This window comes from Puma concolor, chromosome B3 (genome assembly GCF_028749965.1).
Source record: "Puma concolor isolate L17-30 chromosome B3, mPumCon1.1.hap2, whole genome shotgun sequence".
Classification (NCBI taxonomy): domain Eukaryota; kingdom Metazoa; phylum Chordata; class Mammalia; order Carnivora; family Felidae; genus Puma; species Puma concolor.
The window spans coordinates 71,641,049-71,667,414 of record NC_141672.1 but is presented as its reverse complement, the minus strand read 5'-3'; the positions used below and the strand labels follow the sequence as shown (position 1 = coordinate 71,667,414).

Here is a 26,366-nt window from a genome sequence, read left to right as displayed (position 1 = left end):
TCTTATGTTTTGTCTCCCTCCCTGTTTTTATATTATTTTTGCTTCTTCCCTTATGTTCATATGTTTTGTGTCTTAAAGTCCTCATTAAGTGAAGTCATATGATATTTGTCTTTCTCTGACTAATTTTGCTTAGCATAATACCCTCTAGTTTCATCCACGTAATTGCAAATGGCAAGATTTTATTCTTTTTGATTGCTGAGTAATACTCCATTGTGTATATACCACATCTTCTTTATCCATTCATCCATCAATGGACATTTGGGCTCTATCCATACTCTGGCTATTGTTGATAGCCCTGCTATAACCATAGGGGGTGCATGTGCCCCTTTGAAACAGCATATCTGTATCCCTTGGATAAATACCTAGTAGTGTAATTGCTGGGTCATAGGGTAGTCCTATTTTTAATTTTTGGAGGAAACTCCATACTGTTTTCCAGAGTGGCTGCACCAGTTTGCATTCCCACCAGCAGTGCAAAAAAGATCCTCTTTCTCCACATCCTCACCAACATCTGTCATTGCCTGAGTTGTTAATGTTAGCCATTCTGACTGGAGTAAGGTGGTACCTCACTATGGTTTTGATTTGTATTTCCCTGATGATGAGTGATGTTGAGCATTTTCTCGTGTGTCTGTTAGCCATCTGGATGTGTTCTTTGGAAAAGTGTCTATTCATGTCTTTTGCCCATGTCTTCACTGGATATTTGTTTTTTTGGTATTGAGTTTGATAAGTTCTTTATAGATTTTGGATACTAACCCTTTATCTGATATGTCATTTGCAAATATCTTCTCCCATTCTGTTGGTTGCCTTTTAGTTTTGCTGATGGTTTCCTTCACTGTGCAGAAGCTTTTTATTTTGATGAGGTGCCAGTAGTTCATTTTTGCTTTTGTTTCCCTTGCCTCTGGAGATGTGTTGAGTAAGAAGTTATTGTGGCCAAGGACAAAGAGGTTTTTGCCTGTTTTCTCCTGTAGGCTTTTGATGGCTTCCTGTCTTACATTTAGGTCTTTCATCCGTTTTGAGTTTATTTTTGTGTATGGTGTAAGAAAGTGGTCCAGGTTCATTTTTCTGCATGTCTCTGTCCAGTTTTCCCAGCACCATTTGCTAAAGAGACTGTCTTTATTCCATTGTATATTCTTTCCTGCTTTGTCAAAGATGAGTTGGCCATACATCTGTGGGTCCATTTCTGGGTTCGTTGGCTTACGTGTCTGTTTTTGTGTCAGTACCATACTGTCTTGATGATTATAGCTTTGTAGTACATCTTGAAGTCCAGGATTGTGATGCCTACAGCTTTGGTTTTCTTCTTCAGGATTGCTTTAGCTATTTGGGGTCTTTTTTGGTTCCATACAAATTTTAGGATTGTTTGTTCTAGCTCTGTGAAGAATGCTGGTGTTATTTTCATAGGGATCGCTCTTCACAAATTTCAAAAACATGGCAAAGCATTATTAACTATATTCACCGTAATGTACATTAGATCTTCAGAACTACTCGACTTGAATTACTGAAACTGTACTCCTGACCAGCATCTCCCCATTCTCTGCAACCCCTGCAGTTGGGAACCACCATCCTGCTGTCTGTTCCTATGAGTTTGACTATTTTAGATTCCACATGTATAAGTGAGATCGTGTACTATTTGTCTTTCTGTATCTGGCTTATTTCACTTAACATAAAGTCTTCTGGATTCATCGATGTCACAAATGGAAAAATTGTCTTCTTTTTTAAGGTTGAATAATTTTCCATTGTATGTATGTATGTGTGTGTGTGTATATATATATATATATATATATATATATATATATATCACATTTTCTTTACCCATTCATATTTTGGATATTGAAAATAGAGCTGTGTGAACATGGGAGTGCAGATATCACTTCATGGTCCCGATTTCAATTCTTGTGAATATGTATGCAGAAGTGGGATTGCTGGGTCATATGGTAGTTCTATTTTTAATTTTTTGAGGAATCTCTATACTATGTTTCATAGCAGCTGTGCCATTTTACATTTCTATCAACAGTGTACAAGGGTGCCAGTTTCTTCACATCTTCACCAACACTTGTCATCTTTTACATTTTTTTATAATAGCCATCCTAACAGATAACAGGTGATAGATATCTCATTATAGTTTTGATTTGATATCCAGCATGGCTTGATCCTTAGAGTTTTTGCTCAGTGTTCAAAACATATATCATAATCTTAGCAGAAACTTTGTTCTTATTCAAATGAATTTATATTCTGAAAATGTTTCCATTCTGCCTTTTATGCCTAACTTTGTTTAAAAATATAATTGAGCATAATATGAAAAATAATACAAAATAGTATGTGACTCTTTTTCAAGTGGATGTGGAAATATTTGGTTACAATTAAGTACTTTTCTTTATGTAATTTAGTGACTTTAGCAGCAACATTGAAACTATGCTAATTTTTAAAATGATCAAATGGCCAGTTAATCACCAATTATCTGCTTAGATGTATAAACAACAGTAAAGAATTGAAAAATGTCCTTAGGAGGTGTAGACTGGAAATTTTTGATAATTTAATAATATCCGGCTTTTTAGGTTGGATAGTTTTATGTAATGATCACTTATTAGGATGATTTAAAGCCGTGATATTATGACAGGGAAGAACATATATTTAGAGTGTTGTACTCATGTTTACCCGACCTTACTCTAATAAAAAGGTTGATACTAATAAGTGTATAATATCAAGTGGAATCTTCAAAGCCCACTGATGGTCTTGATAATGATAGAATAGTGGAGTCTTCAGTGAGAGAAATAAGAGGTCAAAGTTACCTCCCTTGACTAGCCATTAGAAAATTAGTATTATTGACTTCAGAGTTTATCTTTAGAGTTAACTTTTCTTTCAAACACCAGACTTCTGAATCAAATTTCTACTGGATATCTTCATAAGAACGTTCCACAATCACCTTCATAAAACTCATCATCTTTTATTTTTCAAAAATATTTTCTATTACTGTTGACTCTACCTTAGTCTAGATACTTGTCATTATCCATATCCAAAATTACTCACTGGAATTGTTGGAATTGTCTCGTAACTGATTTCCCTGCTTCTTGCTCTCTAATCAGTTTAAAATCTATACTGAGTTATGCTTCTGACAGACAAATAAAATTGTACCATTTCTGTTTTTAATTGCTTATGTGACCTCTCAGCTCAATGTGACAAATAATGACAAATGCTATTCATGTCATCCTATAGAGGACTATCTCAACTAGGTACTCTATACTCACGTTTTGGTCAAAGTAGTTGCTCTGCTCTAAACTTGCCAGCTTTCTGACGCCACTTTGCTTTTGCAGATGCCTTTCTTCATGACTGCAAGCTCTCCAACAGTTGTCTGATGAGGAATCCAAGAAATATTTTTTATCTCAGTCAAAACTCATCAGTACCATCATATCTGACTCCTCAAGGTAAGCTTACACTTCTTTCCACACATCAAGAATGCCATTAATTACATGTAAATTTGTTATCTCAGCTTTCTTCTCTCAAGATTGAAGTCCTTTTGAAGTAAAAGATCACGTTTTGTTATCTTATATTTATATCAGGAAGCATAGTGCTTAGCCTGTGCCAGAATTTGGTGCAATGATAGCAGTCTCTTTGGGGACCACTGTGGAATTGGATTTATTCCCATCATTGGTGGGATCTGAGTTACCCATCACAGATTCAGTTTGAGAAATTGTCCATTTACCTGCTTTGCTTGTTGGTCTATGGCATAATTTGGGGTATTGGGGGGAAGAAGGGCTATTAAAAAATTTTTTTTTTAAATGTAAAAGGTACAAGGTTTAGACTGAAGCCAACTTGGCTATAAATCCTTCTATAGCGTGTTGTCATTATTCTTGGGCAAGTTAATGAATGCTGAATCTTTAAAATAAGACTCACCATCTGTAGGGCCACCTCGGGGCTCAGTCGATTGAGCATCTGACTTCAGCTCAGGTCATGATCTTATGGTTCCTGAGTTGGAGCCTTGCATTTAGCTCGGCTTGCTGCTGTCAGTGTGGAGCCAGCTTCAGATCCTCTGTCCCCCCTCTCTCTCTCTCTCTGCCCCTCCCCCACTCATTTTCTTTCTCTCTCTCTCTCTCTCTCTCAAAAAAAAAAAGACTCCACATCTATATACTGAATAATTGTTGTAAAAAGTAAAATGAAAATGGTACCGTTGTTATCATAAGCTGATAGTTATATAGCTCATTCATTCTTATTATTAAGTCATAACTTGAGAACAAAACCAACTTTACAAGTTATATGAATAAATTTACACATAATGAGATCTGGATTTATAGGTTTAAGATTCATACCATAAGATTATTCTGTATTTTCTTGGATATTAAAATCACTGGAGAAGTCTAAGAAAAAAATTGTCTTTTTGAACATTTGTGTAAGAAAAGTTGAGCTTGTATAATTACTCCAGAATTTTTCAGTGTCATTTCAAATATACTAATGTACAATATTCTGTGAAACTAATGTGGGCCACTGCATGAAATATTTTTCCAAGATATTTTACTGTAGAACTTTTACCACTTATTTTTCATGGAACTTCTTTTCACATTTCTCAGAACTTATTTTCCTATGAAATTGGGTTTGGAACATCATATTTAACACCAGAATTTCTTTTTAGTGAGATATAAAATACAATATTGTAACATGAGAGGTATTGAAACAGGGCATTTTACCAGCACTGCAAAATAGGACTTCCTCTGGTAATGGAAATGGTCTATAAACTCTTCTGTCCAATATGGCATCTACCGACATCATGAAGCTGTTAAGAACTTGAAATGTGTATATTGCAAATGAAGAACTGAATATTTTATTTTATTTTGATTGATTTAAATTTAAATTTAAACAGCCATATGTGGCTGGTGACTTTCTAGTAGACATCTCAGTTCCAAGCAATTATTCTGTTGTGAACAATTAACAAGTTACCTGTCATTAAGTGGTATGGATTAGTTTTCCTTACTCGAACTGAAAGTTTAATCATGCCCCGGTTTTTCTTAGTAACTTTGTATAGTTCTATCCTTCATCAGTTTGATGAAAATCATTTTGAATCCAGTTGAATTTCCTGCCACTGCCACTTCTTGAAACAAATAGTTCTTTAAATTTACTACCCACTATGAGTAAGGGCTTCCTGATCCTTATTCTAAGGTAATTTTACTCAATTTCAGTGGTTTACCTTTTACCCACTGTATCACAATTAAGCAAATAAATGCACTGATAGCTTATCATATTCCTGTTTACATAGATTTTGATCTTATTTTTCTGTACCTTCACCTTTTGAATTGAAAGATTACCATCATTATGATTGTACCTAACATTAAGAGGACCCTAGGGGAAGGGGAAAGAAAAAGTTACAAACAGAGAGGGAGGGAGGCAAACCATTGAATGCAAAGAATAAAGATGGGGGTTGGGAGAGAGGGGAAGGTGGGTGATGGGCATTGAGGAGGGCACTTGTTGGGATGAGCATTGGGTGTTGCATGGAAGCCAATTTGTCAGTAAATTATATTTTAAAAAATAAAAATAAAAACATTTTTTTATAAATTTATTTCCTATTATTTTCTTCTTTCTAGTACAGAGGAAGGGGAAATAACAAACAACCAAACAAACCTAACAACTATTCTCCCTCTCCCTTCTTAACAACCATCTTATCTCTGTTTTACCAAGGTTATTTTTCCATCTTTGCAAGGGTCATCCATTCAGGAGTTTGAAAGATGACAAATGGCTAATCTGGTTGTTCATGCTCTATGCTGTTGAGACTGAGCTTTTGAGTGATAATACAGGGAAGCAAAAAGCTACTCTCTACAACATGAACCTTGTTCTTTCCTTGTTCTTTAGAAGCATATTGTTTTATGTTCATTCAAGACATTGTATTTTGGGGTGTTTCTTGCTGTTATCATTAAATGCGTAAGAACTGTTTAAATATTTTGGTTGTGACAGCACAGCCTTTTGCCTGAGGGTGAGAGAAGGAATGGCAAACAAAACAAACAACAATGGCATTTAAAATCTACTACTACAATTCTTCTTTTTTCTGGGTTATAGACAGTTACACACAAATTGAATTGTGTGCTTTTGTAATTTTTTTTCTCTGACCTTCCCTGTTCTGGCTTCCCTTTTTCTGCTTATTTTCATTTAATCATGAGGTTTTATAATTTATTTCATTAGTGTCTTCACTTATCAAAAATATTTTATGTTATCCAGCAACTTTAAGATTTCAAATCTTAGAGACTATGAGTTAAAGAGACTATGATGCACCCTGATCTCCATATGTAATCCCTAATAAAAGCAATAGAAACATGTTTTAAATGGCTCTACCAAAGCAAATTTCTTTTTTGCAATTGTTCCATAATCCTGAGTTTATACAACGTATTCCGACTTTAAAAAAAAAAGACTTTTGAAAGAATTTTTTTAAAAAATTATAAAACTTTGGGGCTCCTGTGTGACTCAGTTGGATAAGCGTCCGACTTTGGCTCAGGTCATGATCTCACGGTTTGTGGGTTTGAGTCGCATGTCAGGATCTGTGCTGACAGCTCAGAGCCTGGAGCCTGCTTCTGATTCTCTGTCTCCCTCTTTTTCCCTGCTCTTCTCTCTCAAAAATAAATAAACATGTAAAAAAAACCCAAAAACTTTAAGTTGGTTAAATTGACCCCTTTCCCTATGATCATTCCCTCTCTCTGATTATAAATTAATAATATAATAAATTAATCCAACATGGTTTAATCTGGTTTTGCAAAGGACTAGATATGTTGCTTTTTTTTTAAGTTTATTTATTTATTTTGAGAGACAGAGAGAGGAGGGACAGAGAGAGAATCCCAAGCAGACTCCCTGTTGTCAACACAGAGCCTGGCTCAGGGCTCAGTGTCTCTAACTGTGAGAGATCATGACTCAAACCAAAATGAAGAATCAGACCCTTAACCAACTGAGCCACCCAGGTGCCCCTAGATATGTTGCTTTTTGTCAGATCCCCATATGTAATTCTAAAACTCATCCATGTCTGGCTCTTCCTTTTTTTCTTGGCACAACCCCAGCCCAATAAATGACTTAGGCACCAATAAATGACTGAATATGTTTAAGATGTTTTGGAGTTCAAGTTTTGCTTGCACCTTGCAGTTACCTCTAGCCTTTGAATTATTAGTAACTTTTGATACTGGGTAAGATCTCTGATATTGAGAGTGTCATATAACTATTCCATCCAGTGTGTCATCTCAGGTAAAAAGCAGAGTTGAGTTCCATGGTCTAAAGGCATAGGTATGTTCAACTTTTTTAGTGGATAATGCCAAACAATTTTCCAAAATGGTTTTATCACCTCATACCCCCACCAGCAATCCATGAGAGTTCCGTTTGCCCTACATCTCAAAAGCGCTTGGTTTTGTTTAAAAACATTAGCCATTTAGTGGGTTTGCAGTAGTGTGGCATTTTGTTTATAATTTACATTTTTGTAAGTCTATATGTGATTTGAAATACCCTCTTTTGAGAATTGCCTAAGTCATTTTCCTCCCCCCCCCCCTTTATTTGGGTTGTCTGACTTTTTCCAATAAATGTATGTAAATCCTTGTGGGATGCAGGTATCGAAAAATATCTTCTCCTAATTTGTGGAGTTATCTTTTGATAATTTTAATGAAGTCCAATTAAAATTTTACCTTACAGTTATTGTTTTCAGTGCCCTGTTTAAGAAATCTTTAGCTACTCCAAACTCATGAAGATTTTCTCCTGTAATAAAGTATTCGTTTCTAATACACATAGCTTAGCTCTGCTTTAGCTTTATTTGGAATTTTGAGTCTGACTTAGATTTCATTATCTTTTATTCTGTATCGTATCATGACACTTTAAGTATTATGGTAATTAAGGGTTTAATATAGCAATTACAACCCACGTGGATATGGGAAAAGATGAAGAAATGTAAGCCCAGGAGGTTGCAATTGAGGTATTGAAGAAATAGTCACTAAATGGCTCTCACTGGAATATCTGGCTCTATTGGAAAAGCCAAAGCTTGAAGGAAATCCCAGAAGTCTTCACATTTAGCTTTTGAGTTGTATATAATATGCTTCATCTAGAAGCAGAAGCTTCCTTCTAAGTGGTAGAATGCACGAATGTTGATAATCTATTCTTTACTTTGCAGGCATTGTATCAGTAGGTCCCAGACCAGTAGACACCTAAAAACTGTACTTATTTAGTGGACTCCAGAATTAATGTAATTTTTTTCTGCTACCCTCACAAGTTCATGTGTCTGACCAAGGCCATCAGTGTACTTAGCATTTCTTCTTCATCTGGTTTGATTAACATGATGCCCTCATTGTATAGTGAATCAATATGACCCTATATTGTGACCCTGTGTTCAGTTATCTTTACAATGTTGGGTATTCAATTTTTCTACTGCATCTGAGTAAGTGGCTGTAGGTCCCTTTGGAGGGAATAATGGGAAAGTCACTATTCTATTCACCTGCTCTGGTGTTACAGAGACCTTCCTCTTAGGACTCCATCTTCCTGTGTCCATGAGTTTCGAGGTTGAAAGTGGCTCGAGTCAAAGAATTGGGCAAGAGAGTATTTTTGTTGTTGTTGTTATTTTGTTTCTTGTTTTTGTTTATTTAGTAGCTTCAAAACTTATTTAATCATTCTTCTAATTTTAGACATGTATAATTTTTATTTTGAGGGAGATTTTTTTATTGAAATATAATTAACATAAAGTTTTATATTAGTTTCAGATGTACAACATAATGATTCAACAATTCTTCTGTACATTACTCAGTGTTCACTATGATAAGTATAGTCATCATCTGTCACCAAACAACATTATTACAATCTTGCTGACTGCATTTCCTATGCTGTACTTTTCATACGTGTAATTGGAAAATTTTTAAGTTTATTTATTTTGTACTTGATAATCCTCTTTATCTATTTCACCCATTTTCCCACCCAACTGTCTTCTGACAACCACCAGTTTTTTCACAAAAGTCTGGTTTTTATAGGGGCAACTGCCTTCAGTATTTTGGCAGTCTATATTTAATTTTTTTGAATATTTAGATTGAGCAGTTTATTGGCAGCTCATTTTTTCTGCTCAGGGACACAGTGATCTATTAACCATTTCCTTCGTTCTCGAAAGGTCATGTTCCGTTGGCTGCTACTTCAACTTTCACACTAATTTAAGCACTGCCATCTGGCCTCTATTACTTAGGGATCCTATCAATCACGCAGCTCTCAGGGATCCCTGTTCTGAAACAGCATTTCTTATTATGTCCTACACCCATGAGTTACCACTGAGCTTTTCAGTGATGGTGGTGCCCCTTTCCCTAGAACATTCATTATTGCTTTGGTTAAAAAGGAAAGTGTCTTTTTTTTTTTTTAATTTATTTTTTAGTTACATCCAAGTTAGTTAGCATATAGTGCAACAATGATTCAGGAGTAGATTCCCTAATGCTCCTTACCCATTTAGCCCATGCCCCCTCCCACAATTCTTCCAGCAACCATCTGTTTGTTCTGTATGTTTAAGAGTCTCTTATGTTTTGTCCCTCTCCCTGTTTTTATATTATTTTTGCTTCCCTTCCCTTATGTTCATATGTTTTGTGTCTTAAAGTCCTCATTAAGTGAAGTCATATGATATTTGTCTTTCTGTGACTAATTTCGCTTAGCATAATACCCTCTAGTTCTATCAACGTAATTGCAAATGGCAAGATTTCATTCTTGTTGATTGCTGAGTAATACTCCATTGTATATGTATACCACATCTTTTTTATCCATTCATCCATCAATGGACATTTGGGCTCTATCCATACTCTGGCTATTGTTGATAGCCCTGCTATAACCATAGGGGGTGCATGTGCCTCTTTGAAACAGCATATCTGTATCCCTTGGATAAATACCTAGTAGTGTAATTGCTGGGTCATAGGGTAGTCCTATTTTTAATTTTTGGAGGAAACTCCATACTGTTTTCCAGAGTGGCTGCACCAGTTTGCATTCCCACCAGCAGTGCAAAAAAGATCCTCTTACTCTTCATCCTTGCCAATCTCTTTTGTTGCCTGAGTTGTTATTGTTAGCCATTCTGACAGGTGTGAGGTGGTACCTCACTGTGGTTTTGATTTGTATTTCCCTGATGATGAGTGATGTTGAGCATTTTCTCGTGTGTCTGTTAGCCATCTTGATGTCTTCTTTGGAAAAGTGTCTATTCATGTCTTTTGCCCATGTCTTCACTGGATATTTGTTTTTTTGGTATTGAGTTTGATAAGTTCTTTATAGATTTTGGATACTAACCCTTTATCTGATATGTCATTTGCAAATATCTTCTCCCATTCTGTTGGTTGCCTTTTAGTTTTGCTGATGGTTTCCTTCACTGTGCAGAAGCTTTTTACTTTGATGAGGTGCCAGTAGTTCATTTTTGCTTTTGTTTCCCTTGCCTCTGGATATAGGTTGAGTAAGAAGTTATTGTGGCCAAGGACAAAGAGGTTTTTGCCTGTTTTCCCCTGTAGGCCTTTGATGGCTTCCTGTCTTACATTTAGGTCTTTCATCCATTTTGAGTTTATTTTTGTGTATGGTGTAAGAAAGTGGTCCAGGTTCATTTTTCTACATGTCTCTGTCGAGTTTTCCCAGCACCATTTGCTAAAGAGACTGTCTTTATTCCATTGTATATTCTTTCCTGCTTTGTCAAAGATGAGTTGGCCATACATTTGTGGGTCCATTTCTGGGTTCTCTAATCTGTTCCCTTGGCTTACATGTCTGTTTTTGTGCCAGTACCATACTGTCTTGATGATTATAGCTTTGTAGTACATCTTGAAGTCCAGGATTGTGATGCCTCCAGCTTTGGTTTTCCTTTTCAGGATTGCTTTGGCTATTCGGGGTCTTTTTTGGTTCCATACAAATTTTAGGATTGTTTGTTCTAGCTCTGTGAAGAATGCTGGTGTTATTTTGATAGGGATTGCATTGAATATGTAGATTGCTTTGGGTAATATCGACATTTTAACAATATTTGTTCTTCCAATCCAGGAGAATGGGATATTTTGCCATTTTTTGTGTCGTCTTCAGTTTAAAAAGGAAAATGTCTTTTGAGCCACCTTACAGCTTAGACAGCTGATGAGGTTTTTTGTCTGAGGTAGCATATTTATTAAAGTATGTCCATTTCTCTGAGAATTTTAATCTCTTCTTTCACTTTTTTGGAAAATTTGGCACTTCTATTTACTCTTAGCCATCACTTTATCCAACAATCAAGAGCTTTCCCATTTCCAAGAACAGAATATTAATACTATATTCTGGAGGATGTCTTGCTAAGATGATAAATCTTGTATCATGAGAGTGTCTCATATCTATAAATTCTCCATTATGCAACTAAAAATTCTTTCCTTGCTTGCTCAAACCATGTACATTCCCTAGGATCCTGCTAGTATTTGATGGCTACATCTTAAATATTATTTCAGCTATACTTCCTTTGCTCTCTCAGTAGGTCCAACACTTCCCTGTCATGCTCTGTTGTAGCTTCCTTGTACTTACAGGCCTGGTGATCAATAAGAGTAGTGAGGGTAAACCCTGTGGAAGAGACATGCTTTCGTGCAAATCAGAGGCCTCTATTTCGTCTTCAAGCAAGAAAGTACACTCACCTTTAACATGGAGAAATATACCATTTCTGAGCACCACACAGTTCAGACGAATTGGAAGATTCAGAATTTCTGAAAGCATCAATGTAAATAACTCCCAATTCATTTCTTAATGTCCCTCTCTCTTCCAATCAATGACCGGAATTTGTTAAAACATACTAAATGAGGTTGGTAATTCACACTCTCTTGTAGCTCTTCTTATAAATAAGTTTATAGATAATTCCTGGTTCAAATCTTTATCTTCTCATGCCCTCTGGCTGCTAAACTTGAGAGTCTCCACATGTGCTAAGAAAGTTCTTTAGTTTTCACACTAAGACTTTAATTGGTAAATAATCATCTTCGGCCTTTCATCCACTTTCTTTAATGCACTAGAACCTAGAGAAAGCCAGTCAATTCCATAAATACTGTGTTACTTACCCATTTTCTTAAATGCCTGTTTTTTGCCCCCACCAGTATCTTTCCTTCCCTGGTATTCCTTATCAAGTCACCATCAATGAGAATTTTAAAAATTGCATGGAGGGGCGCCTGGGTGGCGCAGTCGGTTAAGCGTCCGACTTCAGCCAGGTCACGATCTCACGGTCTGTGAGTTCGAGCCCCACGTCAAGCTCTGGGCTGATGGCTCAGAGCCTGGAGCCTGTTTCCGATTCTGTGTCTCCCTCTCTCTCTGCCCCTCCCCTGTTCATGCTCTGTCTCTCTCTGTCTCAAAAATAAATAAACGTTGAAAAAAAAATTTTAAAAATTGCATGGATACTATATTTTGTTGGCTCTCTATGTTATATCTATTCCCAGCGATGGAGTCTTTCTTGCTAGCTGGTCGCACAGCACCAAAATCCCAGGTTTTTTTCAGGCTACTTCTGGTACCATTTGTTTTATGTTGCCTTTCAGAGATTGAGATTAAGGTTTTCATTCAGTAAATTAATTGAGTAAATACCCTTGGGGGCATATGTGAGGGAGTAAAGGAGGTAAGATTGAATGGAAGAGAAAATGAATTGTGATTCTGTCTCAACAGAGGTCTTAGCTAGTTCAGGGGGGTATCTAGAGTTTTCCCAACTTTCAGCAAAGTTTATAGCTCTGCTTTAGCTAGTCACTGGATACGGACTCCAGGAGGGACTATGGCCTAGGGCAAGGTTGCATACTTTCACTGAGAGAAATTTTTGGAAAGTCATTCAGCTGTGAGATTTTGGCTATAGAAATGTTCGGCAGCTGGACAATGAGTGTTACTTCCCAAAGGGTACCTGAGAAGCACACATGGCAACCACTATAAGGTGTTTAGGAAAACTAATGGGATTGGGCCAACAGTTTTAGATTTTTTTTTATCTTTTCTAATTCTCATCAGAAAGATACTCACCCCAGAGGAAATACTGAAATATCAGATGGAAAGAATGACTTGTCAGTTGGACATAAGATAGGCTGTCTTCTTAGCCACTTTAGTACGTGCCCAATGACCCCATGAAGAGAGTGTCAATGGTGGCAGGGATGGACGTTATACATGGACCCAGTGGCCTATGCCCCTCCTTAGTAAAATTGATCCACATACTGTCCTTGGTGAAATAGATGAGAACTAATAGATGAGAACATAACCCTTTCTCCTGTCAATAGCACACCATTGTTTAGGGATGACCAGGTGGTTACTTAGTGGAAAATTAATTGCATGAGTCTCTTTCCACCCTGGAGAGGGTCATGATTCAGAATTAATGGACTGTGTATCAATTCTGAAAATGGGTTATTTTCCCAGCCCATAAAATTGCTACCAGCACCACCTTCTGAGGACTTAGAGAATGCCAGATTTGCTGACCTAGGATTCCTATATAATATTGCCAAAGCAAAAAGGGATTATTTTACTGCAAGAGACATGGAATAATGGGCACTTGGTCATAAAATGAACAAAGTTTACTCTATGAAGAATCATCCAGGAGCAGCCAGTGTAATATAATAATTTAATAGCCTATTAAAGGCTCAGTGGATGAGCCAACCTGAGAACATCTATTGGAACACTATATTAAAGTTTTTAGTGGATACATTCAATTAATGGCAAATACATAGTGCTCTGTCTCCATTTTCTAGAATCAACAGTCTATAAATCAAATGACATTGGGATTAATTCCCTTCACCATCACTCCCAATAACCCACTTATGTTATTTAGGTTTTCTATCCTTTTAAGTTTTGACCAATTAGAGATCCTGGATAAAACAGTTTGATCAGGTTACATGTATGCGTTCTTCATTCTGGTGGACAAGAAGTCAACTAGGGTCCTGTTTCAAGATTGAAACATACAGAATTATGTCCGGACAAGAGTGTACTCACTCTTACCACTCTATTCAACATAGTTTAGAAGCCTAGCTAAAGCAATCAGGCAAGAAAAAGAAACAAAAGATATCGGAATTGGAAAGGAAGAAATAAAATTGTCTCTATTTGCAGATGACATAATTTTATATATAGAAAATTCTAAAGACTCAACCAAAAAACTGTTAAATATAATCAATGAATTCAGTATTTGCAGGATGCCAAATTAACATGCAAACATCAGGAGCATTTCTATGCACTAACAACTAATTTTCTGAAAAAAATAAAATCAATCTCATCTGCAATAGAATCAAACACAATAAAATACTTAGGAATAAATTTAACTACGGAGGTGAAAGATTTCTACTCTGAAAACTACAAGACATTGATGAAAAAAATTGAAGACAAAAATAGATAGAAAGATATTCTATGTTAATGAGCTGGAAAAATTAATATTGTTAAAATGTCAATGCTACCAAAAGGCATCTATAGATTCAGTGCAATCCCTGTCAAGATTCCAATGGCATTTTTATATAAGTAGGAAAAAAACATTCCTAAAGTGCATGTGGAACCACAAAAGACCCCAAATAGCCAAAGAAATCCTGAGAAATAACAAAGCAGGCAGCATCACACTTCTGGGTTTTGATCTATACTGTAAAGCTATAGTCATCAAAATAGTATGAGGCTGGCATAAAAACAGCCACATAGAACAATGGGACAGTATCAAGAGCCCAGAAATAAACTCAAGCATATAAGGTCAAGCATATAAACAAGGATACTCAGTGGAGAAAAGATAGTCTTTTCAATAAATGGTGCTGGCATAATTGGATATTTATGTGTAAAAGAATGAAGATGGACACATATCTTACACTCCAAAAATTATCTCAAAATGGAGTAAAGACTTAAATGTAAGGCCTGAAATCATGAAACTCCTAAAAGAAAACATAGGAATAAAGCTCCTTGACATGAGTCTTGGTAATGAGGTTTTGGATACAACACCTAAAGCATAAGCAACAAAATAAAAAATAAACATGAGATTACATCCAACTGAAAAGCTTCTGGAGAGCAAAATAAGCCACCAACAATGTAAAAAGCTAACCTATGGAATGGGAGGGGCACCTGGGTGGTTCAATCAGTTAGGCATCTGACTCCTGATTTTGGTTCAGGTTATGATCTCATGGTCACGAGATTGAGCCCCATCTCAGGCTCTGCACTGTTAGCATGGAGCTTGGGATTCTCTGTCTCCCTTTCTCTCTGCCCCTCATGTGGTTGTGTGCATGTGCTCTCTCTCTCTCACTCAAAATAAGTAAATAAACTAAAAAAAAACTATGGAAAGGGAAAAAACATTTGTAATCTATATATCTGATAATGGGTTAATATCCAAAACCTATAAAGAGCTTATACAGCTCAATAGCAGAAACCAAACAAACAAACAAAAAACAAATAATGGACAAAGGACCAGAATAGACATTTCTCCAAAGAAGATACACAAAAGGCTACAGGGACATGAAAAAATATTCAACATCACTAGTCATTAGTGAAATGCAAATTAAAACCACAATGAGATAAGGACCTAAGACCTGTTAGAATGGCCATCATGAAAAAGAATAAAAGATAACAAGGACTGCCATGGATGTGGAAAAAAGAGAACCCTTGTTCACTGTTAGTGGGATTGTAAGTTGGTACACCCACTATTCAAAACAGTATGGACAAAAGTTAAAATTAAAAGGTTAAAAATTAATTTTTTAGCTCAAAAAGTTAAAATGAATGGGGCACCTGGGTGACTCAGTTGGTTAAGCGTCTGACTTTGGCTCAGGTCATGATCTTGCTGATCCTGTTTGAGCCCTGCGGCGGGCTCTGTGCTGACAGCTCAGAGCCTGGAGCCTGTTTCAGATTCTGTGTCTCCCTCTCTCTCTCTACCCCTCCCCTGCTTGCACTCTGTCTCTCTCTCTCTCAAAAATAAATAAACATTTTTTTAAAAAGTTAAAAAGTTAAAATTAAAACTACCATACAATCCAGTAATTCCACTTTGTGGAATATATCCAAAGGTAATATAAACATTAACTGGAAAATATATCTGCACCCTCATGTTTATAACAGTATTTATAATAGCCAAGACATGGCTAACCTAAGTGTCCATCAGTGGATGAATGGAAAAAGAAGTTGTAGTATATATTTACAATGGAATATTATTCAGCCATTAAAAATGAGAAAGTCGTACCATTTGTGACAACATGGACAGACCTTGAAGGTGTTATGCCAAGTGAAACAAGTCAGATGGAGAAAGATGAACACTGTATGGTCTAATGTATATTTGGAATTAAAAAAAAAAAAAAAAACTCTCCAAAAGAGAGATAAGACTTGTGGTTACCAGAGGCACATGGTGAGAGAGGTGGGATTGGAGAAAGTGGTCAAAAGGTACAAATATCCAGTTATGAGATAAATAAGTACTAGGGATGTGATGTACAACATGATGACTATAGCTTTGTGATATATAGGAAAATTGTTAAGAGCTTAAACCCTGAGAGTTCTCATCATAAAGAAATTTGTGTGTTTTATTGTTTTCTCTTAACTTTATCTGTTTGATAAAATGGATGTTAGCCAAACCTATTGTAATTATTTCACAATATATGCAAATAAAGCCATTGTGCTGTCCTCTTTATTTTTTTTTAACATTTTTTAAAAAGTTTATTTATTTTGGGGCGCCTGGGTGGCGCAGTCGGTTAGGCGTCCGACTTCAGCCAGGTCACGATCTCGCGGTCCATGAGTTCGAGCCCCGCGTCAGGCTCTGGGCTGATGGCTCGGAGCCTGGAGCCTGTTTCCGATTCTGTGTCTCCCTCTCTCTCTGCCCCTCCCCCGTTCATGCTCTGTCTCTCTCTGTCCCAAAAATAAATAAAAACGTTGAAAAAAAAATTTAAAATTTAAAAAAGTTTATTTATTTTGAGAGAGACAGAGACAGTGCAAGTAGGGGAGGGGCAGAAAGAGAGGGAAGGAGAGAGAATCCCAAGAAGGCTCCAAGCTGTGAACACAGAGCCTGATGTGGGGCTGAAACTCGTGAACCTGTGAGATCATCACCTGAGTCGAAATCAAGAGTCAGATGCTTAACCGACTGACCCACCCAGGCTTTAAACTTATGTAGTGATATATGCCGGTAATTTCTCAAACTGAAATATATATATATATATATATATATATATATATATATATATATATATATATGGAACTCAGAGGATTTGCTGGTGTATATTTTTTTCTTTCTTGTCTAATGATAACAGTGAATGGGCAATTTCATATACCACAGGATGACAGTAAGGGTTCATACCCCTTAGGAGTAAAGGTATGAACTTTCCACTCAGAAAATGTTGGCTATCTAAAATTCTGGCCAAGGATGAAGGAAATATGCGTGAGGGAAATCAGAACTGTGTAAGCACATTGTTTAGTTTCTATCCCAGGGCTTCTCTGATGACATGAAAATCTAAATATTCATTTTTATTTCATTTTGGAAAAGTAAAACATTTCCAGGAGCAGCCCTCAAATAGATGAGAACCTTTGGATAAGTACTTCTTACAATTGATCCTCAGATGGATAGTATTAAGAGACATTACATATACACCTTGGAAAGTCCCAGGGGGAAATAAGTCACAGCTACCCACAGTTGCAACTTTGATAAGTTATTTTTGGTTATTTTTGGCTATTTTGGGTTACCATTACAAAAGCCTAGCTAGTTAAGATTCTTTTTCAGTGAGAACAGATTATGATGCTATTCATAATAGAAAGGATTCAATTTCAACCTGCCATCAGGTGGGTGGAAGATTTCCTACTGTTGGTGCCATGTGTGGAGCTCAGCATTGATGTCTGCTTAAAACAGAGTATAATGAGGACAATTCTAAGGTATTAAGCTTGTTCATAAACTCTATTATTGCAGCCCTGAGATTTTATACTTGAGTTCATTAAATAAGAAAGCTAGTGCCTGATAAAGTGGTTGTCTGTCCTGTATGGACTGTTTTATCTCATCCACCTGATTATGGAAAGTTTCGTCTTCAGTGGATGCCCTTTGATGAATATTCACATGAGAAACAAATATTTTCACAAACTGTACTCATTTTGAGCAAGATACCATCATATCCCTACTCTAGGCTTTCTAATCTCAGTCTTACAAACATTCTCTTCATTTTCCTGACTAATTTTAAAAACAAAATGTTAAACACTACCATAAATCAGTATATATACACTTTTATTTAATTATCCTTACACTGAGTGTGGACAATCAGAAATACCATCTCATATTTTGTCTGCTTGTAGGATCTCTTTACCACTATCCTTCCTACTCATACAGAAAAGTGTATGGTGGTAACATATTATATACAACCATCTGTAAATAAGGCCTGGTGTTTTTTTTTTTCATTCCATAGACTTGTCATAGGGAACCCTCCATGAGGCCATTGGTGTAAGATAAAAGAAAAGTGGCAACACAGTAGTGTCTGAACTGTGTGAACTTGCCATGTCTTCTGGACCTGTTGAGGTCTAATTTCACTTCTGCTGTATTTTCAAATAATGGATTGTTTCTATTCACTTCCAATTTTATGTCCTGGTGGAACAGAAAGCTAGCAGTTCATAATGGATAGCTCATTTTTCAAAAATAAATGGAAAATCACTTTATAATAAAATTATGATATTTCAATACATAATTATGTATTTCAATACATAAATACTCAGACACAACTGTGCTGGGAGGCATAACAAAGTAGAGATGCTCTGTCTGTGTCTGCCACAGATCTAAACTAATTCGAGGGTATTGTGTGGGTGACTCAAATATCACTAGTAAAATTACCATTGGTGAAGAAATTTTCTGTAATAGTAAACAATTATTGGTACATTCAGAACAAAATAGCGCATAATTTTCTCATGATTTATTTTGGTGTTTTTTTAAAATGTAAGACATAGTTAGATTTTGTCTTTAATTTTTAACCTACAGCTGACTCTTAAAGGCAGGAGTTCAGTGTTGGAGTTGGGAGAAGTTGAAGAAATAGAAAACCATGTTTCAAAAAATAGCCTGAGTGTGCCTGAGAAAGTTCTGCTCAGAAGACAGTATACTGAGGCCCATTGTTTACAAACTTAATTCTCTTCATGCAAAAAATCTCTGTTACTAGTCCATATTTTAATAAAACATCATACTATCTGGAGCCCAAGAAGCAGATAAATTATGATGTTAAGAAGCCATTCATAACTCAATTTTCTCTGCCAATAATTAGCTTGAGAAAGGAAACGGGGTCAATACTGGCCAATGATAAAATAGTTGAAATTTGATAAAGTTGGGAGTTTCCACTGGTGTAAAAGTTGTCAAGAAGAAACACCCCTTCCTTATTCATTGGAAGTTGTTGGCTCTGTATGGAATTGCAGTAGCCATCGTGATAATACAGAAAACAGGTATACACACTCTTTTTTATAAACAAAACGAAACTGGGACCCTTGGTCCTGACACTGAGTATAAATTAACCAATGTTGTAATATTCTGACATCTGGATTTCTTTTTTCTTGAGATAATATATCCTCTTATTATTTAAGCTATTTTATTTAGAATTTCTGTACCTTGATATCATTCTAATTGGTATAGCAAGTATTGAAGAGTTGTTTTAGCATTACATTTATATTTATTGTGTAACCTAGAATCTAACATCAAAAAGTGCTCAAGAACTATATTCAAATTAACCAATAAATGAAATATTTTCACTATTGAACCTAAGCAATCACTTGATATTATTAATAAACATATGAAAGAAGAATTTTTATTTCTTTTTTCCCCAAAGTACTCAGTAATCCAATAGGGAAAAGAAAGGAGTGACCTATTCTATTTAATATATATAAAATTAAATACTTTTCTAGTATAAAGGTGAATGAAAAATCACGTCTGTTATTCACAATATGTGTAATGCTATTTTAAAGTGATATTAATGCAGATTACACATTAGTATTTTACCTAAGGATTTGCATAGCATTAGCTTATGTCTCTGGTAATAGTGAATATTGATTTCCTGGCTTTTTCAGGAGTTTTTCAAAAGGTTTTACATACATACACTCACACACACACACACACACACACACACACACACACACACACACACTAAAAATCCTCATTTCTAGCTGTCTTTTACTTTGTGGTGAAAAATGAAAGTGTGCTACTTTAAAAATTATCTGAGGGTGCCTGGGTGGCTCAGTCATTTAAACATCTGGCTCTTGATTTCCACTCTGGTCATGATCTAACAGCTCGTGGGGTGGGGCCTCGTGTCGGGCTGGGGGGGGGGGGTGGGGCGGCTGAAAGCAAAGAGCCTGCTTGGGATTCTCTCTTTCCCTCTCTCTCTGCCCCTCTCTTGCTCTCTTGCATGCACACATATTCTCTCTCTCTCTCTCTCCCTCTCTCTCTCTCTTAAAATAAACTTAAAAAATGATCTGGGGTGTCCTTATATTAATTTCTGCTAGGTAGCCAATCTAAAGAAATTTTAGAGAAAACATAATTATAAAGAATATAGGAGAGTGATAGATCCAGGTTTCCAGTTATGGCAAGAATGAATCTGGAGGAGAAAAGGTACAGCATAGGGAATACAGTCAGTGGCATTGTAATTGTATCAGATGGTGACAGATGGTAGCTACTCTTGTGCTGAGCATAGATTAACCTATAGACTTGTCAAATTACTATGTTGTACACCTGAAACTAATGTAACATTGTGTGTTAACTCTAATTTAAAAGTTTTGCAGTTAAAAAAATAATGGAGTAAGAGCTTTATAAAACTGTATGTGCAGCTGTCTTTGCTCTTGCCTACTGTAGGATGATCAGCAAGTGTTTTCATTAAAGCAATTAGATGAATACTCTAAATACTTAAAATTATTAGGTCTACTGTATACACGAAATGCTGAGCAAAGCAGGAAAAAAAACTCAAGAAAGAACTCAGAATTTCCTTCAAAGAAGCCTTATCACAAAAAGATTAAATGGATGGGCCAATTGTCAGTTAAAAGGCAGAGGATGTATAAGGCATAAGGAAATTTTTTTCTACATCATATGATTCACTTCTGTGTTTATTCAAAAGTGTTAAAGCAATAAAGGCTAAACATGTTTTCAAACTTTAATTACTAATGATATGTGTTAAGTGCCAACCCTCTGTCAAATTTGGCATCATCCCTTATACTGGGTAAATGCAGCTTATTTCTTGGATGTATTTCATGTACTTCATATTAGATGTAATATTAATATTTCTAGAAGCACTTGGAAAGAGGTAATTTATATGATGATTAGGAGAAAACTTAAGCATCAGGAGACAGATTTCTCAAAGGACTTTTGTTTTGAGTATAAGTGTGAATCAGGCATTAAGTTGTAAATGCATGCTTCTTAGAAACTTAAGAGAATCGGGGCACCTGGTTAAAGCATCAGTTAAGCGTCCAACTCTTGGTTTTGGCTCAGGTCATGATCTCACAGTTTGTGAGTTCAGGCCGCACATGGGGATCCATGCTGAAAGTGGGAAGCCTGCTTAAGATTCTCACTCTCCCGGGGCGCCTGGGTGGCACAGTCGGTTAAGCGTCCGACTTCAGCCAGGTCACGATCTTGCGGTCCGTGAGTTCGAGCCCCGCGTCAGGCTCTGGGCTGATGGCTCAGAGCCTGGAGCCTGTTTCCAATTCTGTGTCTCCCTCTCTCTCTGCCCCTCCCCCGTTCATGCTCTGTCTCTCTCTGTCCCAAAAATAAATAAAAAAACGTTGAAAAAAAAATTTAAAAAAAAAAAAAAAAGATTCTCACTCTCCCTCTCTCTACCCCTCCCCTGTGCACTCTCTTTGTCTCTCAAAAATGAATAAACTTAAAAAAAAAACAAAACCTTAGAGAATCTTCTATGAGAGAAATAACAACAAGAACAAAACTGACCATTTCTTCCACAGAAGATTAGAATCTAAACCTGAAGAGTACAACATATTAATTGACCTTTTAAATAATTAATTATTTTTAAAGCTTAGTGAGCCATCTTGCTTTGGAAATGAAGGAGACAATATATTTTTTGTTTTTGTTTTTAAAAGTAATTTGTTATGCTTTCTTGCATACTGAAGTCTTCTATTTCTCTTTCTTCAGTTCAGGTAGTAAATAGTAAACCAGAATATTAACTGAATTCTCATAAAACACGTACAATGATGTTTGGACTTGTTTTTATTTGTTTTTTGTTTTGAGTTGAGTTTGTAACACTCTGTATGTTCTTATGTGATTTCTGATTGCTAAGTTGATATAAAATAGTAGAAAATGACTTATCATATCAACATTGCCTTTATATCTATGTATTATTGCCAGCTGTTAGTTCCAACAGGAAGTTGGAAACTTCCATTTTTAAGTGAATTCATTTTATTTAACACAGTAATTAAATAATAATTCACATATACCTAAATTTCTCGTCAAGTAAAGGAATACTATGTAATATATTAAAAATATAAAACTTTCACATATATATGTATGATATGTATATCCCCTTTGCCATTTCTTTATTTTCATTTAGAGTGAAAAGGCTTAGAGACTGAAAATAATTTAATTAGTCAAGTTCTTCTCATTTGATCTCATATAATGATCTGAGAGTTTTAAAATTGTAGAGAACTATCATGCACATCATATAGTTTCTAAATGGTAATAAGTCTTAATACCAATAATTTGACAACTATATGTAATGCACATATTTCTTAAAAATGCATTACATAAAAACTGACACAAGATAAAATAGAAATCAGAATAGTTCTATAGGTATAATAAAAATTGCATTAATTATCAAAAAACTTTCCAAAGAACTCCAGTCCTAGATGCTTTCACTGAACTGTACTGAACATTTAAGGAATACATAATATCAATTTTATATAAGCTTTTTCAGAAAATGGAGAAGAATAAAATAACTTCCAACTCATTTTATGAAGTCATTGGAGTCCTAATAGCAAAACTTGATAAGGATGTTGCCAATTTAAGACTATACAAAAAATTAGAGGGTGGCAATCAAAGACACTTTCTTTTGTTATTAAAATAATGAGATATTTAACTAAGTAAAATCAAGTTTTACTAAAAATACACCTCCATGTCCTGTGACATGATTCAAATTATTTTAAAGTCTCCTGACCTTAGGAGGAAAAAAGTGAGAATTTTGATAATCCCATATAAAAGTGCAAATTCTCTATTCTTACTTCCTCTGCTGTTTTAAGTGAGCATTGAGTATTTGCAACACTCTAATTTTAACAGTAAAGGGCAAGAGATATCTATAATAATCATCATACAATGTCATTATTTTTATGTTGTAAAGTGTATAATTAGGTGCTACTTATCTGGAAGTTAAATTGCTGATCACTTTGATCATTCAGAGAATATCTTCTACCTTGAAATATGTGAAAAGCCTTTCTAGCAGGATAGGATTATTTAGTGTAGTTAAGGAGAGCTAAAGATAGTTGTGTAGAGTGCCATTTGCCTAGAATGTTAATTGGTCTTGTAACAGAAGAAGAGTTTATTTCAAATTAGTTATTTAATAAATATATTGAGAATATGTTATATTCTACAGTTTTGGGAAATGATTGGTTAAAAACAATGAAATTATGTTTATTAAAGCTTCTAAATATTCTTTGTGTGCTATTGTGCATTGTGAATCACCAAGAAGACAATAAAATATGCAACTAAGGACAATATATGACTGTGCATTTTTTCAGTGCACAAAATTGTCCAGCTGAGTTTTTAAGTTGTTGCTGAAATCCAGTTGTGCTCCATTTAGCAATCATGCGGTGCTTTTTTGAAAGGGAACATCTTTTCTAGGTAGTTCAAATTTGCCTGATTTGCCTTTCGAGTGAAGACATTTTTTTTTTGTCTAATTGGTTAATCTGGAATATTTTTCCAGTTTTACTGAGATACAATTGACATATAACCTTGTATTAAAGTATACAACATGATATATGTGTATATTGCAAAATAATTGATTACCACAAATAAGTAAACATTCATCACCTTACATAGTTATATTTTTTTTCTTCTGATGAAATCTTTTAAGATCTGTTCTCTGTAATTTTATAATATACAATACAGTATTGTTAACTCTAGTAACTGTCATGTACATGACATCCTCAGAACTTATTTATCTTATAGCCAGAAGTTTGTACCTTTTGACCACCTTCACCTCTTTTCCCCACCTTCCCCAAGTATACAGAAGGTAATTCCTCTTTAAAATTTTTCATTTCCTTTCTTCTCTTTGTCCTCTACCACCCACCCCCCCGCCCCAACACATGCTTTATTTTCCCCAGTTTTAGAGGAAAACCTTGGTGTTTCACCATTAAGAATGATTTTAGTTCTAGATTTTTTTTTTGTAGATGCCTTTTATCAGGTTGAGGAAATTCTCTTCTACTTTTATTTTGTTGAGATGTTTTATCAGGAAAGAAAGTGTTGGACTTTGTTAAATGGTTCTTCTGTGTCTATTGAGATAATTATGTGGTTTTCCGTTCTTATTTCATTCATATAATGAATTATATTAAGTTTTGGGTATGAAGTCATAATTGCATTCTAATCAACTTTATTGAGATATACTTTACATACAAGAATATACATTCATTTTAAGTTAACAGTTCCATGAATTTTTCAAATATATTCTAATATATTCTTTGTGCCCAATAATTTTAGAATATTTTAGAATATTTTATTTAGAATATTTTAGAATATTATTGTTACCCCCAAATTTCCTTCATAACTCTTGGCGATTATCTCTTCATAGCCAGCCCTTGCCAGTGCAGTATTTAATGTAATTGCTATTACTGTAGAATCATTTCACCTGTCCTAAAAATTTATGTAAATAGAATCATGCAATTTATACTCTCTTGTATCTTATTTCTTTTACTCACATAATGTTTTAGGATCATGAAATGTTTTGCTTATCTGTAGTTCATTTATTTTCCTACTATCATTTTATTGTATGAATACACCATAATTTATCATTTTGCCTGGCAGTGGACATTTGTGTTGTTTTTATGTGGGAGCAATAATTATTTAAATGACTTGCTGTACAAGTCTTTGTATGGCTATGTATTTTTATTTTTCTTCTGAAAATACCTAGGAGTGGAATTTCTGGGTTGTTTGTGTTTTGTATTTTAATTAATTAATAATAACTTTCAAGCTGTTTTTTAAAATGGTTACCATTTAATATTCCCACTAGCAATGTATGAAAATTTCAGTTGTTTCACATCTGCACTAGTTATTGTCAGTCGTTTTAGTTCTCTGTTACTGAATGTATAGAGCTATTTCATTATGATTTTAATTTGGACTTCTTTGATACCTAGGCATGTCAAGCATTTTAACATCTACCTGTAGGCCATTTTTCTATCGATCTAGTTATCTATATTTATTTTGTGAATTATCTGTTTAAATGTCACATTTTTCATATTAGTTGAAATGTTCTTTATGTGTTCTGGATACATACCCTTTATCAGGCATTTGTATTGCTAATAATTTCTCCCAGTGTGTGGCGTACATATTCATTATTTTAATGTTGTATTTTGAAGCACATTTTTAAAATCAATTCCAAATTATCATTTTTTTCTTATGATTTGTGCTTCATGTACTCTTAGAAATACTGTCCTATTGTAGATAAAAAAGAATTTCTTCTATGTGTCCTTCTGTACATTTTATTTGTTATTTCTAGAATTTCCACTTGATTCTCTTTTTGTTTCTGTTTCTCTTCTGGAATTTTCCATTTCTTGGCTGAAACATTCAATCTCTAAATACATGGTATTTTATTTCACTGAGGATGTAGTAGCCACTTCTAAATTCTTTTTTTTTTTTTTAATTTTTTTTTTCAACGTTTATTTATTTTTGGGACAGAGAGAGACAGAGCATGAACAGGCGAGGGGCAGAGAGAGAGGGAGACACAGAATCGGAAACAGGCTCCAGGCTCTGAGCCATCAGCCCAGAGCCCGACGCGGGGCTCGAACTCACGGACTGTGAGATCGTGACCTGGTTGAAGTCGGACGCTTAACCGACTGCGCCACCCAGGCGCCCCATAAATTCTTGTCTGCTAGTACTAACATCGGGTTTCTCTTAGTTTGGGATTTAATTGATTTTCTTTTCTCTAGTCCTGTGTCCCATTTTTTTTTTTTTTTTTTGATTCTTGGTATATCATGACATTTTGGTTTGTATATTAGACATTATGAATATTACATTATGTGGATTCTTGATTCTGTTATTATCCTGTAATGATTACTGTTTCCTTTCTTTTAGTAGGTATTGTTCTTGATCGTACTTGACCTTTACATTTTGGTTCTTGGGGAACAAATCTGGTCTTGATTCAGATATTTTTTCCTTAGTTAACTCTTGCTGAATCTCTTTCGCATGTGGATTCATGAGGGGTCAGTCACAGTCATGGGGAGAAAGTTTGAATACTCCCTCCTCTGGCTGTCTCCTAGTTTTGATTCCACTGCTATCCTTGTAGTTCCAAGATTGCTGGCTTCTCTTTTCAAGTTTCTCCAGACCAGAAAAACTA

General features: G+C 35.3%; 1 long non-coding RNA gene across 1 annotated transcript in view; it reads left to right on the top strand.

Annotated features, from left to right (window-relative positions):
- Window positions 1-26,366, top strand: part of LOC147580050 (uncharacterized) — a 78,510-nt gene that overhangs the window by 9,496 nt on the left and 42,648 nt on the right. Inside the window, exon 2 of the long non-coding RNA XR_015251871.1 lies at window positions 3,306-3,416. This is a non-coding gene — a long non-coding RNA (uncharacterized LOC147580050). The remainder of the gene's footprint in view (window positions 1-3,305; window positions 3,417-26,366) is intronic.